Source organism: Sus scrofa, chromosome 9 (assembly GCF_054392235.1).
Source record: "Sus scrofa isolate SSC_HxYL_T2T_F1_AM1 chromosome 9, Sscrofa_HxYL_maternal_Yorkshire_Landrace_v2.0, whole genome shotgun sequence".
NCBI classification, from domain to species: domain Eukaryota; kingdom Metazoa; phylum Chordata; class Mammalia; order Artiodactyla; family Suidae; genus Sus; species Sus scrofa.
This window is the reverse complement of record NC_139391.1, coordinates 35626733-35645176: the sequence shown is the minus strand read 5'-3', so window position 1 is coordinate 35645176 and position 18444 is coordinate 35626733. Positions and strand designations below refer to the sequence as shown.

Below are 18444 nucleotides of genomic sequence, written 5' to 3'. Positions count from 1 at the left end.
AAAAAGAATGTATACATGTATGTGTAACTGGGTCACCATGCTATACAGTAGAGAAAAAAAATAATGTATTGGGGAAATAATAAAACAATAATATAAAATTTAAAAAATGCTGTTACTACATTACAGTGGTTTCAAATTTAATTTGCAGTCTGTGTCTATTATTTAGTTAACATAAGATGTACAACAAAAAATAACAAGATAAATGACATTGTTTTATGTTGTTTTTCTTCATCTACCACACACACACACAGTTAAAATTTTATATGCTTGAATGTCTTTGGGATATAGTTATTATCCCCCTAGAGAAATCTCATGCATAAAAGCAAACACATAATCCCTAGTTTAATATTTCACATTGGAAGCTTTGATCAGGTTTATGATTATAGGGTATCCTGAAGAATAGGAAATATTCTTTGTATGGAAAGGTTTGAGTTCTATTTAATCTAGTAATTGAAGGGAATAGTTCATTATTATTTTGAAAGATATAAAAACTAAGATTTTCTTACACCAGGAATACAATATATCAGGTTCATGTTCATGGCATTATAAATTTATAATAAATGCTATTTCCATGGTCCTCATGTTCACACTATTGCATAGATCCTAAAATCAGCTTCAAAAATATTTAGTGAGTTACTTTAATGAATAATTTCAAAAAGATATTTTTGTACTATGTAAATCTGGTTTACTTAGCAATGTAAACATACATACAGAACAAACACAAACAAAACTTCTTCACATAAGATGACTCTATTGACATAATCAATATTCAGTGATGGTTTGAGTCAGGGTTAACAAGCTTCTGCAAAGGGTCAGATAGTAAATATTTAGGCTTTGCTGGCCATACTGTCTCTGTTGCAACTACTCAGCTCTGCCATTGTGGTGAGAACACAGTCACAGATGATACATAAATGAGTGAGTGAGGCTATGGTCTGATACAAATTTTTTTTTGTTAAAAAAAAAAAAAAAAGGCTGTTGGCCAGATTTGGTCCTCCAGCTGTAGTTTGCTGACTCCTGTTTTAGAAGTTAGAAATGAAAAGCTTCAGATGTATGAAGATTTGCGGTAACTGGTAAATTCTAGTTATTACAGCTGCTCAAAGTCACAATGCTCAGACTCGGTCCTAAGTTCTTCAGCCTCATCTACTCCACCAAGCAGCTCATTTTCTCATCAGTGATTTCATTAGCAACATGCTAGCCCCAGTGCTTCTTTAAATTCATTCTTATTTATCAAATGTAGCTTAAGTCTAGCTGTTATTGTTGATGCAATTCTACTGTTATTATTTTTGAAAACATCGTGCATTTTTAACTTAAACCACAGTGTACAGAAATACAGTGCTTAATAGGATTATTTTTCTATGTTAGATCAGGAAAATCTTAACTATTTCATGATCTGTTCCACTTTGTACCCTGTGTTAATCTGTATTGAGTTCATCTGTATCATGGTTTGCTAACTTTGAATCCACATTTTAAGCTTATATTGCTCTAATGGCCCTCTCCCTCTGGGAGCATGTCTTAGACTCTGTATAGCTATAGGCTGAAAGCAACATGGGTCATGCAATTCTGGGGACTGAACTCCTTGGCTATAATAACATCTGGCTCAGTGGGTGGTATCAGCCTCATTCTGACAACTGCATGGCTTTAATAGGTCTCTTGGATCTAGTAAAGATAAATCTACCTTGTTCCATGTTTTTAGACAGGAAACAATAATTTCCAGTTCAGGTGTAGTATGAAGACATTCTTAAGAAAATAAAAATTCCCTTTGTCTTTCTTCCAGTTCTTCTTTTAAAATACAACCTACTTTTTCCATACTATGGTAATATATAGCCAACATATGATTAATATTTAGGAACACACTCTCAAACTTGTCATTCTAGTTGAAAAGCCATTTTTTTTGTGTGATTTAACTACTTAATACATTATCTATAATTCCTATGTATGCAGATTTTCAGAGGGTTGAGGCTGGGGGTAGAGGTAGGGAGAAACTCTTTCTAATACAAACTAACTTTAGAATTTTTTAGACTTAAAAGCATGTAGACTCTTTGATTCTATATGCCAATTACTTGCTGCATAACAGAGAAAATTTAGATAATGTAATATAGATATATAAAATTCACAAAATGAAGTCACTGAAATGCTTCAAATAACCTACATTTCAGGTAAAGATGTTCACAAGATTAACATAAATCATCAAGTTTAATATGAACATACAGAAGAAAATGATCTCTTTAAGATTTATCTGTGACAAAATGTTAGTTTTAATTTCATACTCATTGTCTATTTCTGAATTGGCCTTTTAAGTTTGTGTTTGGGGTATTTTAAGATACAAGTAGATACATTTTAAAAAATGAGTCATAGTTAAAATCTTCCTTAAGTTAGAACTGATATAAATGTACATTTTAAATATCCTTCTCTAAAATTCATATGAAAAGAACGAAATGATTCCCAATGAAGAGAGAGTGAGAGAGAAACATGCACTCTCAAATACTCTATGAATCCTTTTTGACAGGGTATAATAGGTAAAAATATAAAAGGACCAAAGAGCAATATTCCTTTTCTCTATTTTCCAAATTAAAGTGACAGTGTTATAAAGGAGGACGTTTATGCTATTTTCCTTTAGTAGGGGAAGAATGCTTGTTTGTTATTTATCTTAATCCAGCAGCTATCAAAACAGAATAAAACCCTAAAATAAATTTTGAAAAACAGAGTGTAATCTTTTGTAGAACAATGATTACTGTGTTTAGATACTAAAACCTTATGGTCTATTCCATCTGTCCAGTAGATCTTATCTATTCTGTCATGAACTGATGATTCTAGTTACATTCCAAACTCTCTTAGGAGTTTGAAAAGACAGCTTTAGTAAAGCCACAATAGCACAGGGACAACACATAATCTTAGTGAAACATAGTCATCACAACCACATTGTAGGCCTCAGCTTCCAACTCCCTGTAAACCCCTTGTGCCAAAGGTTTTAACCAAATCAGAATTCTTTTTTTTAAATTTTTATTTTCCCACTGTACAGCAAGGGGATCAAGTTATCCTTACATGTATACATTACATTTCCCCCCACCACCACCCTTTGTTCTGCTGCAACATGAGTATCTAGACATAGTTCTCAAGGCTACTCAGCAGGATCTCCTTGTAAATCTATTCTAAGTTGTGTCTGATAACCCCAAGCTCCTGATCCCTCCCTCTCCCTCCCTCAGAATTCTTAACATCTGCAGAACTCCATGAGGTTTTCACTTTCACACCTTAGTTTTTGCTGCCCACACTGCCTCTCTTCTCTCACTCTCAGTTCTTCTAGAAAATCCTATTATTTTATATTTGTTACTATTTGTAGCATAAACTATCCCTATTTGATAACTATCCAAGATAGAAAATGATTTGTAATAATCTTCCATGGCACTTTCCTTAGAAATATCACACTTTACACAAGAACCTAATGAAATTACTCTTTCCAAATACATAGGTGAATCTTCCTAACAAGTATTTGTAAGTACAATGTATAACTTTTGAATCTTTTTGAAGATTTTTAAAGATTTTAAGCACACAAGTGACATATCTGTGGTATGTGTTGCAAATAGTTCACAAATGGTGCAAGATGGACTTAAGAAGAGCAGTGCTTGAGCCAAGGACAGAAGTTGACTGATACGGCAGACTGCAAAGAGCCTGAGCAAAGGCTCCACTACTGTCCTCCTCAAATCTGTCTTCCACAAACTCACATGGAAGAGGGATGCATTGGGTATATTTTTATGTGGCACACATTTGGACTGATGATTGGTTTGGAGAAAAAGGAGTAAAGATGGTTCTTCTTTAGCTAGCACAAAAGGCAGAAGAACCAACTTCTAGGATAGAGAATGTATGAAAAAGAACAAATTTGAGGGGGCAGGTGACAGAGTCACCATCCAAATGTTGAGTTTTTAAATACAAATGGGACATTCATTCAAAAGTTACTATGGAAATGAGTCTGGCTTGGGATTGAGGACTGAATTCTAAATACAGATTTTGAAATCACTATCTTACAAGTGAAGATGAGACCATGAGATTCATTCATTCATATTTACCGAATGTTACTAAATAGCTGGTACAGTCCTTATTCAGGCAAACTCAGTTAGTAGGTCGAAATTCCTGCTGCTATAGACCCTAAAGAGTCTGATGACAAAGGCATAGAATTAAACACAGAGAATACCAGGTTTCATAGAGATAAGCCCAAATGCTATGGGAGCATATGTAAGAGGGTTAACTCACTCAAGCATAAATGTGTAGAAAAAGACTGCTTGAAGGAAATTATGCTCAGACCTGAAAATGAATGAGTTACTGCAGAAAACAGGGATGTGCAATAAATGTTTGAGGAAATGGCATTTGCAAAGCTGTCAAGGCAAGTGAAAGAACTTAGGGCTCAACATCTTTAGAAAGGGCACTTTCACTGGGGATTGCTTTTTCATGGGAAGTGGACTATGAAGTGTTCTGGGAGAAGCAATCAAGAGACGGATTGTAGAGTATCATTTAAGGAATTTGGACTTTATATGAAGAGTAATGAAAAGTCATGAAATAAATTCTAATCAGGGATAGGACATATGCAGCTTTGGATTTAAACAAACTACAAAGGCAAAGTGGCTGAGGATAGACTCCAAGGGGGAATAACAGTATTTTAGGAAAAGTTAAGAGAAAGTCTACAAAGGAAAGGAAAAATAAGAAAGCAAAATTTAAGCTTCAATCTGCATGTATTATGAAGGTTTATATATCATAAAGTATCTTATAATTAAAATTTATTTCATATTATGTGAAATATTAACCAAATATCTTTAATTTGTGGTTAATAATATTAAAGTGATAAACATTTATTGGTATTTAAGCACAGATTATTAAGGTATTAGGATACTACTACCACTACTATCATCTCCCCGAATAGAAAACTGAGATCTAGTTGTGTCAAGGAACACATAATAAGTAGAAGAGCTAGAATTTGAATTCGGGCACTTACTATTGTGGACTTATGACTGTCCTCCACTGACAAAATCTGGACTATAGAACTGAAATAATTCTGGAACTATTTCTATCTAAACATGCTAAAAAATGACAGGGCTGTCACAGCTTAAACTAGGGAATTCATACCTAGGAACACTTTTTCATTGCTTCAAGTAGTAAGTTACTGCTTCCATATTCCTGATATCATATTTGTTGCAACAATATGTTGAATAAACTATACAAATACATCAACTGAGTAAACTTTATCTTTTACACTGTAAGGATTTAAATCTTAATTGTGCCTTGTCATTAGCATGCACATATTGTTCCATTTTTATAATAGAAGGAAAATCAATTGAAACAATATAAATTATCTTGAGGCATTGTGTTCAATCAGAACTCTAAAAGCTTTTTCCCTCAGATCTTCAAATAAGCAATGTTTTTAAAAATGAAGATGTCAGGATATGGCAAGTCACTTGCAAATTTATTGCTTTAGAAAGTTATGAGTCACTGAAAAGTTGGAACCATGAAAAAGCTTATGCAATTTGTCCTTTTAAGATAAGACACTATACATTATGCATTGTAATGCTAAAACATTATACCCACAGACATTCCATCAAATTAAGGGTTCTCAGTGAATGTGTTCCTGTCCCTTGGTCCTCAGATGTGGCTGAATATCTCTATTGACAGGTTCAGCAAGTGCTCAGGGCTCTATCAGAGCAAAACCTTAAAAAAATTAGTATTTTTGAAAAAGCATTATGATGGTCACCACGGGGGAAAATCAGAACTCTTTTGGACAAATTACTTATTTTGTAATTTGTTTAAATTCTAAGTTTCCATTGGGCTAGGCATAATCACCTTTCCATTGAGTAGGGCCTGCAAAGTTCTTTTAATACTTTATTTTACTTTTTTATATATTTTATTAAAATAGAGCTGATTTATACTATCATATTAAAATTGTGTAATATTGTGATTCAATATTTTTAGATTATATTCCATTTAAAGTTATTATAAAATAATCACAGTATTTCCCTGTGCTGTACCATACATATATCCTTGTTGCTTATTTATTTTGTACATAGTAGCTGTATCTCTTAACTCTGCACCTGTATCTGCCCCACGTCCTTATTCTCTCCCCCCAGTAATCACTATTTTGTTCTCTATATATGTGAGTGCTTCTGTTTTGTTATATGCATTGGTTTGTTTCACTTTTTATTTCCTACATATAAGTGATAACATACAGTATTTGTCTTTGTCTGATTTATCTCACTGAGTATCTTACTCTCTCTGTCCATCCATGTTACAATGGCAAAATTTCATTCTTTTTAATGGATGAGTAATATTCCATTGTATGTATCTAGAAATAGATATATTTTTTTATTTTCCCACTGTACAGCAAGGGGATCAAGTTATCCTTACATGTATACATTACAATTACATTTTTCCCCCACCCTTTGTTCTGTTGCAACATGAGTATCTAGACATAGTTCTCAATGCTACTCAGCAGGATCTCCTTGTAAATCTACTCTAAGTTGTGTCTGATAAGCCCAAGCTCCCGATCCCTCCCACTGCCTCCCTCTCCCATCAGGCAGCCACAAGTCTTTTCTCCAAGTCCATGATTTTCTCTTCTGAGGAGATTTCATTTGTGCTGGATATTAGATTCCAGTTATAAGTGATATTATATGGTATTTGTCTTTGTCTTTCTGGCTCATTTCACTCAGGATGAGATTCTCTAGTTCCATCCATGTTGCTGCAAATGGCATTATGTCATCCTTTTTTATGGCTGAGTAGTATTCCATTGTGTATATATACCACTTCTTCCGAATCCAATCATCTGTTGATGGACATTTGGGTTGTTTCCATGTCCTGGCTATTGTGAATAGTGCTGCAATGAACATGCGGGTGCATGTGTCTCTTTTAAGTAGAGCTTTGTCCGGATATATGCCCAAGAGTGGGATTGCGGGGTCATATGGAAGCTCTATGTATAGATTTCTAAGGTATCTCCAAACTGTTCTCCATAATGGCTGTACCAGTTTACATTCCCACCAGCAGTGCAGGAGGGTTCCCTTTTCTCCACAGCCCCTCCAGCACTTGTTATTTGTGGATTTATTAATGATGGTGAGTCCTTAGGGTTTATTAATGATGGTGAGTCCTTAGGGTTTTCTATGTATAGTATCATGTCATCTGCATAGATATCTTCTTTATCCATTCATCTGTTGATGGACATATAGGTTGCTTCCATATTTTGTTATTGTAAATAATTTGCTATGAACATTGGAGTGCATTGTATTTTTTAGGATTAGTCATTTTGTTTTCTTCAGATATCTATTCAACAATGGAATTACTGGATCATATGGTGGTTCTATTTTTATTTTTTTGAGGAATCTCCATAATGTTTTCCATAATGGTACACCAGTGTGCATTCCCACAACAGTTCCCTTTTCTCCACATCCTCACCAACATTTGTTGTTTGCGGAATTTTTGTTGACGATCATTCTCACAGGTATGAGGTAGTATCTTATGGTTTCAATTTGCCTATCTGATGATTAGCAGTTTTTCATGTGTGTATTGGTCATCTGTATGTGTTCTTTGGAAAAATATCTATTCAAGTCTTCTGCCCATTTTTAATTAGATTCTTTTTATATTAAGTTGTATGAGCTGTTTATATATTTTGGATATTAACCCTGTATTGACCATATCATTTGCAAATATTTTCTCCCATTCAATAAGTTGTCTTTTCATTTTGACAATGCTTTCCTTTGCTGTGCAAAAGCTTTTAAGTTACTAAACTTAATAATTAATAATAATCAATAATAATTATAGGTCCCATTTATTTTTGGTTTTATTTCCCCATAAGAGATAGATACAAAAAAGTATTGCTATGTACAGTTCTGTCTATGTACACTTCTAGAAACTTTATGGTTTCTCCCCTTTGATCCAATTTGAGTTTATTTATCTATGTGGTATGAGAAAATGTTCTAATTTCATTCTTTCACATGTAGCTGTCCAGTTTTCACAGCACCACTTACTGAAGAGATTATCTTTTCTCCATTGTATTTTCTTGCCTCCTTTGTTGCAGATTAACTGACCATAAGTGACCATGTGTGGGTTTATTTCTGTGTTCTCTGTTCTGGTCTTTTGACCTATAGTCACCATAAGGGAAAATCAGAATTCTTTTTCTCATAGTCCTATTTTGTAATGTTTGTTTCAATTCTGAATTTCCATCCCTGTTTTTGTGACAGTACCGTGCCTTTTTCCTTACTAGTGCTTTGTAATATAGTGAGGTCAGGGAGCATGATACCTCCAGCTTTGTTCCTTTTTATTAAGATTTCTTAGGCAATTCAGGTTCCATATAAATTTTAGGATTATTTGTTCTAGTTCTGTGAAAAATATCATGGGTATTTTTATAGGGATTGCATTAAGTCTGTAGATTGTTCTGGGTAATGTGGACATTTTAACAATATTAATTCTGCCAATTCAAGAACATGGGATATCTTTCCATTTCTTTATATCATTTTCAAATGCCTTCATCAGTGTTTTTCCAAAGTATAAGTCTTTTACTTCTTTGGTTAAGTTTATTCCCAGGTATTTTATTCTTTTTTATTTGATTGTCAATGGTATTTTTTCCGTAATATCTCTTTTTCATTGTTCATTGTTAGTGTATGGAAAATTAACAGATTTCTATGTATTGCGAATTTACTGAATTCATTTATTAGTTCTAATGGTTATTTGATAGAGGCTTTAGGGTTTTCTCTACACAATATCATGTCATCTACAAATAGTGACATCCTTCCTTCCAATCTGGATGCCTTTTATTTCTTTTTCTGAGCCTCGTGGCTAGGATTTCCAATACTATATTAAATAAATGGATGAGAGTGGACATTCTTGTCTTATTCCTTATTTTAGAGGGAAAGATTCTATTCTAAATGATAATCTTGTTGCATATTATATCCAAGGTGACAGGTTTTTCTCTCTCTGGGCTTTGACTATGTAATGCCATTGCCTTCTGGCTTGCAAAGTTTCTTCAGACAAATCAGCCAATAGCCTTAAGGAGGTTGCCTTTTCATTTTCTCTTGTTGCCTTTTAGAATTCTCTAACTTTGGCCTTTTAGTTATCTTATGTCTTGGTGTGATCTGCTTTGGTTCATCTTATTTGGGACCCTCATGCCTACTGTACCCGGGTGTCTGTTTCCTTCTTTAGCTTTGGGAAATTTTCAGATATAATTTTACTCAATACATTTCTAACTTTCTTCTCTCTTCTCTTTTTGGGGCCTGTAGAATGTGAATGTTAGTACAATTTGTCTCAGAGGTTCCTTAAAATGTTCTCATTAAAAAAAAATTTTTTTTTCTGTTCTGATTGGGTGATTTCCATTAGTGTATCTTTCAAATGGCTTAAGTTTGCTTCTGTGTCATCTAGTCTGCTATCAATTCCTTTTAGTGTGTTTTTCATTTCAGTTATTGCATTGTTCATTTCAGATTACTTTTTATATTTCCTAGTTTCCTTTTAAAGTTATCACTGTGTTCCTTAATTCTTTTCCCTAATTCAGTTAGCATTCTTATTACTAATACTTTGAACTCTTTATCTGGTCAGTTATTTATTTTTTTCATTCGTCATTTTTTCAGAGGTTTTTCTTGCTCTTTCAATTGAAATAAATTCTTCTGTTTTCTCATTCTGTTTAACTTTGTCTTTCTGCAATTAGGTGAAACAGCTGCCTATTGCAGTCCTGAAGGAGGATGTCTTTGTGTGGGAGTGTCCTCATATAGTCTTCTGGTCAGAGCTGGATCTGACGTAAACACAAGATACATTCCTTCCCCTGTGTACTGGGAGCTATCACCTTTGAAGGAGGTGGGGCTTGAGAGGGGGTGGCTAGGTCAGAGCCAAGTGTAGCTGGGGCTTCTCTTCTGTTCAGTGGCCATTACTACCCTATCTGGGATAAGGTGTTGGAACAGAAGCCCTGAGGGTTGGCTCCTTTCCCTTTAAGTGTCTGTGTTTCAACCTCCCAGCACCTGTGCCCTTGCCCCTAGGAGAGAAGTGCTTGGTGCTCTGCATTAGTCTGGGAATGGGCTATGGTGGTCTGGCCATAGTCAGAACCCTAGACCACTTCTGATGTGCTGCCTGTGTAGCAACATGGCTGTCATGGCTGCTCCACTCAGACACAGCTTGGGATCTGAGCTGTCTATTCCTCAGAGATGGGTTCTCCTCTTGATTGTGGCAACTCTCATTCTAGTGTGGAGCTGTGTCTTGAGGCAACTGGGGCTGGGGTAGTTGCTCAGCTCAGGCTGGGATATGCGCAGGGGCAGTCATGGGAAATCAGGCAGTGACCCGTGCAATTTCAGTTCATTCTCTCTGCCATATTTCAGGAGTAGGCAATTGTATGTGCACTCCTCAGGAGTGGAGTCTAGGCTTGCCACAGCCCTCTTGTTAGTTCCACTGGCCCTCTAACTAGCCAAGGGGACTTGTCTTCTCCATGTTAAGTCTCAGGTCTGGGGGCCCAATATGTGGCTCAAACTGCTCACTCCCCAGGGGGATCTCTTCTCTTCTGTGTTCCTTCTCAGGGGAACAAGTCCTGACTTGACTGTTTCTCTTCCCTTCCTACCTGAGTCCGTTTGGATCTTTCTTACTGCCTCATGTGTACAGTAGTCTTTCTGCTGGTCTCTTGTTTGTTAGCAGTGAGAACTGTTCCACAGGGAGATGTGTTTTTGATCTGTTCTTGGGAGGAGATGAGTTCCATGTCCTCCTACTCTGCCACCTTAATCTCTCCCCCCTAGATATGTTCTTATCTTTTTTTCAGAGACCAAATACTGACAGTGGGCAGGAAGTGATAAAGGAAGAACACCCAGAGAGGTGATCTGTCAGTCAGCCAACAATGCGTCTAGTGCCTAAGTAACAATCAAACTGACCTAGCACAAATATTCATGGAAGGTGCATACTTATTTCCCCTGCCATCCCACTCAGCTCTTTAACCTTTCAAATGAATGTTTGAAAAGCTGCTGATACCATAAATGCAACTTTAGGCTTCTGTATTTCATCCCAGAATTTCTCCATTCTGTCAACCCACTGCTTGTGTTGCTGCTCCTTGCTCTGCCCTCTTCTTTGACTACCCTTGCTTTAGCTTCATATCATTGTTTTTTGCTAATCCCATTGTTTAGCAGTTCTGTTCCGATTCATCCTCCTTGTTAGAGTCCAGCATTCTTTCAGCATATAACTTCCAGAATTTGCCCTCAAATCTTTCACTCTATAGCCAGGGAAAGTAGAAGGTGACAGATAGGAGTGTGCTTCTCTCTGCCTCCTCACCCCAGGGAAAAGTGATTAGACACATAACCCTCTTTATAGACATACTCATCAGCACACCTTCATCCCATTCATTCACCTTTTAGTCCACTGCTCCCCTTCCTCACCCACTGTGATCAAAGCCTATGGAATCTGGGTTAGTAAGGGCAGGGATAAACATTGCAGTGACACCAAAGGAGATGCTCTGAAAGAGCAGGACTGCCTTGTCTCTTTCTGATTATAGGATTTCCTGTTACCCACATTTTCACCCTCCACAGTTTCAGTAACCTCAGTGAACCATGGTTCAAAAATGTTAAATGAAAAAGCACAGAAATAAACAATTCATAAAATTGAAATGGCATGCCCTTCCAAGTAGTGTGATGAAATCTCCCGCTGTTCCAGCTCAATTCTGCCTGAGAGGTCAATCCTCCCTTTGTCTAACTGCCCTGAACCTTAGTCACTTAGCAGCCAGTTTGATTATCGGATCAGCTGTTGTGATATCACAATGCATGTGTTCAAGTCACTCTTATTTTAATTTTGGCCCCAAAGCACAAGAACAGTGATGCTGGCAAGTTGGATGCTAAAGAGAAACTGTAAAGAGTTTCCTTTAAGTGAAAAGGTGAAAGTTTTTGATTTAATAAGAAAATAAAAAAAATAGTATGCTGAGGTTGTTAAAGTCCATTTTAGAACAAATCTGTCTGTGAAAGTGTAAAGAAGGAAGAAGAAATTTGTGCTAGTTTTGTTGCTACACCCCAAAGTTCAAAGTTATGGACACAGTATGTGATAAATGCTTAGTTAAGACGAAAAGGTATTATATTTTTACAATAAGATATTTTTAGAGTGAAAGACCATATTCACATAAATTTTATTACAGTATAGTGTTATAATTTTTCTATTTTCTTATTCAGTCTTGTTATTAATCTCTTCCTGTGCCTAATTTATAAATTAACCTTTATCACTGGAAAAACAAAACATATAAAGGGTTTGGTATCCATGGTTTCACATATCCACTGAGGGTCTTGAAATATATTCTCCATGCATCAGGGGGGTTGCTGTACTATTTCTCCATCAATTACAAGTTAGAATCTCCATAGAAAGATCCACTATTATTTTTATACTTGTATTTCCCTTTGACCTCCCACTGGCCTGGATCCAGCAGGAAGGTAGTGACACATGTTTGAAAAACACAGTTAAGTACTGGAATGGGTTTTTCTTACATTTGGCAACTAGCAACGAACAAATATTAGGCTTTGTCAGTCTGGCCATATGTAATAAAAGTCAGCAAGCAAATATATTTGGGTGAGCAATAAAATATAGTTCAAATCCTAATGGGTTCACTACAGATATAGATAAGCCTGAGAGTTGTCTTGGGAGGTTTACAAAAATGGGACTCCTTCATCTTGGTGAGGGTTTTATTTTTTTTTTTTCAGGAAAAACTTAGAAAATAAGTTAAAAATAGGGCTTAATATTATGAAGAATTAAAGATAAATTGCTCATTCCTTCTTTGATAGTATCAGATTAGAAAAAAATATTCCTACTTCTCCTGAATTTATGTCAATTAACACTGTTTTGCACTGTGTTTCTAATTTTGTTTTTAATAAGAAAAAACAGTCCAGAAACATTTTAAATAGCACAATTAACAGTAGACGTGTGTTAGCAGAGTATCAGTATATGCAGGTAATTGGGAATTGGAGATGGGGAGATTGAGAAAACAAATTGTGCTTGTAGTCAGGAGACTCTAAGCACTCCAAGTCCAGTTGAGGGGTTGTATAGTTACCTCTGGTTCTCCCCATCCCACCCCTATCTGAAAGGGATTTCAAAGAAGGAATAGATGTCAGTAATTTTACTTTGGTGTAAATTCAAGTTATCATGTTGTATTCCTTAGAGTTATCTGCTCTGTCATCCTTCTATATAATTTATGGATTTGAGTTGAAGGGGATCCTAGGAGTCCATAACTGGTCATGGACAAAAGAAAGATTAAGGCTCCCAGTGTGCCTGAAATCATTCATGTTGCCTACACACTCTGGGTTCTGAGGGGAGGCAGAGAATGAAGGAAAGAGCAATAAAAAAAAAATATGATTTAAAAAATAGAGAAGAGAATTGGAGCTGTTCTTGGATTTATATAGGATTATTTGGGGGGGAGTAAAAGAGATGTCACTGAAAAGTGTCTCATGACTCTTCCTCTTCACTGAGTCCTTTTTTTTTTTCTTCTATTACTTAGATCTTAACATTTTTTGCAAAAGGATTTAAGGCAGTTTTTAAAAATAAAAGATATGTATGCAATAAAACTCTCAAACCAGAAATAAAACAGAAACACCCCTCCCATCACCACACAAACATATTTCTTTCCAGCCTCTTATTACTTCTTCCAGCTTCAGCATGGGATAGAAGCATGTACATGTTATGCCATGTACAACACTGTTTCCTAGGTGTCTCAAAACACGTTATGTGATGTGCACAACATTTTTTTGTAAATTAAAAAAAAATGCTAAAAAAAAAAAAAAAACAGACCAAAGAAAACAAGCCAACACTAACCAAAATAAAGTTTTATGCTCTATGCTTTGCCAAATATATTTCTCCTAGGAACATTTATACAATGTTATAATAGTATTAAAGATAGTGGAAACAAGATATTTAGCAAAATGGGAAACACCACCATTAGCCTGGAAAGCACTAACGTGGGTAAAACATTGAGCATTAAGCAAGAAAGAGAACCAGGATCAAGTAAAAAAAAGGTCAGAGTCAGTTATTGCTTAGAGTGAACATGAGATCAAAGTTTCTGGCCATCATAAAAATTGTGAAAAATACTGAATTATAAGAATTAGAATTTAAAAAATGTTAGGTTTATGTCTCTTCATCTCTCTCGATCATAAATTCACTTTGTTACTAGTGGTGTAAGAAATGGACTTAACACATCATAAATACTTAAAATCCTGGGCAATAGAGATAAAAAATACACTGTTTCCAAAAGATTTATTTCAAATGGGAAAATAACCACTACCTATAAATATTTAAATTAAGGTCATTTTTTTCACTCAAGGAAGTGACATATTAATTGAATTTGAAAAAAAAATCAAGATTTTACATTACCAAAAATATCGAGTATTTTAAAATTAAAAAAATAAAAAATTTAAAAATATTTGACTTAATATGTCTAAATCAAGGATGATAGTTTTCAATCTGATCCACATTTCTTCATAATAAAACTGCATTCAAGTTCCATTCTTACAGGAGAAACTTTCATTTTGACTACTCCATGAATTAGTCCATTAAAATGTGGTACCATTAGTAGAAAATGAATCACATGATTAATTACTAGAGCTCGAAAATTACTTGATACCTATTGTCAATGACTTCATTTGCTTAATTTGTTAGTTTGCTTCATATTTATAGTATGCCTACATAAAATGTATAAATGTAAAAAGATACAATAATAACTGGAGAAGGGCTTACATTTCTAAGGGAAGAAAAGATATGTATATATATACAATGCAATGTGAAAATTACTATAAAAAAGATTATGCACAGGATGTTCTCTAAGTTCTTTTCTTATATAGTAAAATATGAATTAAGAAGAGATTTTGAAATGTCACTCAAAATAAAATATATTATTGCAAATGAGCTCAGTGGTTAGGTATGCTGTGTTGTCTAATATAGTAGCTATTAGGCAAATTAGTTATTTAAAAAATCAATTAAAATTAAAATTAAACTAAATTTAAAATTCAGTTCCTCAGGTATGTGTACAAGCCACATTTTAAATACTCAATAGTTTCATGTTTATTAACTCAAAAACCCTATCAAAATTGGTATTTAAATGATGTCTTATAATCATTTTTCCTAAAAGACAATCTTTGTTTTTGACTATACATACAGCATGTGAAAGTTCCTGGGCCAGGGGTCAAACCTATGTCATAGTAGTGACCTGAGCTGCTGCAGTGACAACACTGGATCCTTAACCCACTGCACCACAAGGCAACTCTTGGAAAATACTTATGCTCCAAATTAAAATTGTAAAAACATCAGGCCATGTACCAAAGGCAAGTTTCTAGTTATCAAGTAGAGTGTTGTGTACTATTTCCTAATGAAGTCATGGCAAGAGAGTTAATTTATTTTCAGTACTCTTGGTCATTATTGCATTATTAATATTTACCAATGTACCTGATGAAAACTGAACAATAAAAGTTTTATTGAATTCTAAATGGATACAATAAATGAATAAATAAATGAACATTTTTTTTTCTCTTTTGAGAGTCAGTCAAACGAACAGAAACCGTCACCTGCTAGTAAAAAGATTGCTTATGCCACCTACTATGTTTTTTTTTCCACCAACCATTTGTAGGGAAGGAATAGAATATTTGAAATATAAAATATCAAGAAATCTTAAAGACAGTTGAATATTCCTTTAAAAAATGCAGTTCAACTTTCCTCCCTCCCTCCCTCCCTCCTTTCTTTTGTCTCTCCATCCCTCCCTCTCTTTCTTCCTTCCTTCTTCTTGGGTAGACAAAAATTTATCCATGTTCACACAGTTCATCAATAGCAGACCAGGACTAGAACACAGTTTTTATATCAGAGGAAATATCATTCCTTTCATTATTGCAATTTGACATAAGAATACTATTTTAAGTTGTAACAGAGTGAAGCTCTTGTATTTTAAAAGATCACTATATACAGTGACTAAAATTTCTAGAACAATGGAATAACTTATTCCAAAGTAAGAATTTATGAGGCATTAGCAAGTTTTGTTCCACTCAAGTTCATAGAGAAATTCAGGGTCATAAGAGGTAGTTGCTTATAACAGGAAAAATATTTAGATGAGCAGTTCAGAATGCCAGTAGAAGATTTAGAGAAAAATACTAAAATTCTATCTTACTTCTTTACACTTGGTTTTGTGCATTATTTTATTTTATTTTATTTTATTTTATTATTTTTTGCTTTTTAGGGCTGCACCCATGGCATATGGAGGTTCCCAGGCTAGGGGTCTAACTGGAGCTACAGCTGATGGCTTATGCAACAGCACAGCAACGCCAGATTTGAGCCACGTCTGCGACCTACACCACAGCTCATGGCAATGCTGGGTCTTTAACCCACTGAGTGATGCCAGGGATCAAACCTGCAACTTCATGGTTCCTAGTTGGATTTGTTTCTGCTGCACCACAATGGGAACTCCTGTGCATTATTTTAAAAAATTCTGATCTTTAATGTTGATGTGCATTCTTTTAATTCTTCATGATGTGAAAACATGGATGACTCTTAGCCAACTATGTTTATGATAGAAGTTAACCATACTTTCTTAACTGAGGTTCATACCTCAGTTGGTGATAGTGATACATAATTTTAAACACTGTATCTAAGAGGAGATAAATTTGGCTTGTGATCATAACCTCATAAAATAAGCACAATAATTTCAGAGGAGAAAATTATTCTTGTCCTTTGCAAGTACTTGAGTAAGACCCAGAATATTGAGAAGACAGGTAGTATCATGGCAGAGTGAGCCATCTGAACATAAAGAAATGACCATTTTCCTGACATGCTATTTTTCATTCATGCAATTACCACTTGGAATAAAGTCTTATATTTTGAAGTTGGTTTGGGTTACTATAATAGATAATAATTTGATTTTTTTAAACACTTAAAATCAATTTTATCGAAGTGTAATTTTTTTGCACTTGACACCTATTTTACAATTAATGAACCTACACTGGTACATCATTATCACACCAAGTCCTAGTTTACTCTAGAGTTCACACTCGGTGTGGCACATTCTGTGGGTTTGGACAAATGTATAAAGACATGTATCTACCATTATAATATTACATGGAGCAGTTTTACTGATCTAAAAATCCTTTGTGCTCCAACTATACATCCCTCCTTCCTCCTTAATGCCTGGCAACCAGTGATCTTTTTATTGTCTCTATAGTTTGGCCCTTTCAAGAATGTCATATAGTATGTCACCTTTTCAGAATGACTTCTTTCACTTAGTAATATGCGTTTAAGTTTCCTCCATGTCTTTTCATGTCTCAATAGCTCATTTCTTTTCAGATCTGAATAATATTCCATTAAAGGACATCCTGGTTGCTTCCAAGTTTTGGCTATTAAGAATAAAGCTGTTGTAAACATCTGCGTGAAGGAATGCTGTTATAAACATCTATGTGAAGGTTTTTATGTGGTTTGTGTAAATATCAATGAGTATGATTGCTATAATATACAAATACATTACATATATATATACACATACACATATTAGAGTAAGTTTAGTTTTGTAAGAAGCTGCCAGATTATCTTCCAAAGTGTCTATACCATTTCCCCCAACAATGAACAAGTCTTCTTGTTGTTCCCTATGCTAACAATGATGTGGTTATGATTCATTTTCAGTGTCCTCTTGTTTAACAATTTTTCCAAAAGTTACAAATAAACAGAGCGGTAGTTTTTTCTAATCTGTAATACATTCTCTAGGATGTTTTGGATTGTTAGCTATTGGAAAATATCATGAGATACGATGAGCAGTTTCCAAATTCCAAATGAGAATTAGAGTATGCCACAACCATGCAGGAAATATACTGATGATATTAAATGTTCTGAGTTTGTTTCTAAAAGGTAAGTTTGTCAAGAATGCCAGGAGTTCTCATTGTGGCACAGCGGAAATGAATCCAACTAGGAACCACGAGGTTGTGGGTTCAATCCTTGGCCTTGCTCAGTAGGTTAAGGATCCGGCAATTGCTGTGGCTATGGTGTAGGCTGGCAGCTGTAGCTCCAATTTGACCCCTAGCCTGGGAACCTCCATATGCTGTGAGTGCAGCCTTTAAAAAGCAAAAAAAAGTGCCAATATTAGTAAGGTACTAAGACTACCACTGGTGTGACATCTTATATGACCTCACAAGTGACTCCCTGATGTTTATTTTGAAATATAATATGTTGCTATGATTCTAGTCACTAAACAAAAAACAGAATTGAAAAAAAATTAGAAGTCCTTATGTCTCCAACCAAAAGTCAAAGTATATCAACACTGTACAAAATTGTACGGATTGCTAATAATTTATTGGTAGTTTATTTTGTTTCTCCAACACATGGATCATAGGTATCACTTATTAATTTTTATAGACTGATAGGTAAAGTAAAAGGTTGCCAGAAAGCAGAAGCCTTACTACCAAATCTTTATTTTTATAACCCTTCAATTTCTCATTTAATGTCCTGCACTTCAAATTCAACACT

At 34.9% G+C, this 18444-nt stretch overlaps 1 protein-coding gene across 29 annotated transcripts in view; it reads right to left on the bottom strand.

Moving 5' to 3' along the window:
• The window catches only part of GRIA4 (glutamate ionotropic receptor AMPA type subunit 4), a 362056-nt gene that overhangs the window by 226654 nt on the left and 116958 nt on the right, over positions 1 to 18444 (bottom strand). The gene's annotated exons all lie outside the window — the stretch shown is intronic.